A 756-nucleotide genomic window follows, 5' to 3' on the forward strand; every position below is an offset into this window, starting at 1 on the left:
AGGGGGGGGGGGTCGAGAATGATCTAAGAGCCAGAGGCTGAATCATAAGGGGTAAGGACTTATTTTAACAGCTTGTCATCGCGGTGAGTTGTGAAAATAGATGAATATTTACACTAACGTTTATCTCGTCTTTATGCCACACTTCTGAGAAACACGATTGAATAAGCGATAATCAAATGACACGTAATATTAAATACGATCAAAATATAATGATTTAAGTCCTATAGATTTAAGTGCTAGAAGGTACTCGAAATATCTGAATTACGAGGAAAATAAAAAAAGGGGGGGGGGATGAGGGGGTCGAATAGACAAACCAATGAGATGAAAAAAGAGATAAAAATCCAGAAAATAGAAATAAAAGGAAAAGAAGAAAGGTAAAAATAACAAATTATAAAAATGCAACATATTTTTTGATTGGCAGAACTTACAAATTACGAATGAGATACTTTTCTTACATTGCAACACACCGTATTTGTTGCATACAATTGTTTAAGCACTGAAAGAGCGTACAACTTCATGTAATGCAACTGTATGCAACTACTGGCCTCCCCATATTTCTTCTTCTGTTTTTCCTCTTCTTATGCCCCCCCCCTCCTTTCTTTCCTTCATCCTTACAAAAAACTTTCTTCCCGTAATCATATTTTCCCATCTTCCTATGCCATCTTAATTGCGACCATTTTCCCCCCTTTTCGTTCTCTGTCACAGTAAATATGAAATATTCCATCTTTACTGCAATCATTACCCTTTTTCCATTTC

The sequence above is a fragment of the Penaeus monodon genome, chromosome 15 (genome assembly GCF_015228065.2).
Source record: "Penaeus monodon isolate SGIC_2016 chromosome 15, NSTDA_Pmon_1, whole genome shotgun sequence".
Lineage (NCBI taxonomy): Eukaryota > Metazoa > Arthropoda > Malacostraca > Decapoda > Penaeidae > Penaeus > Penaeus monodon.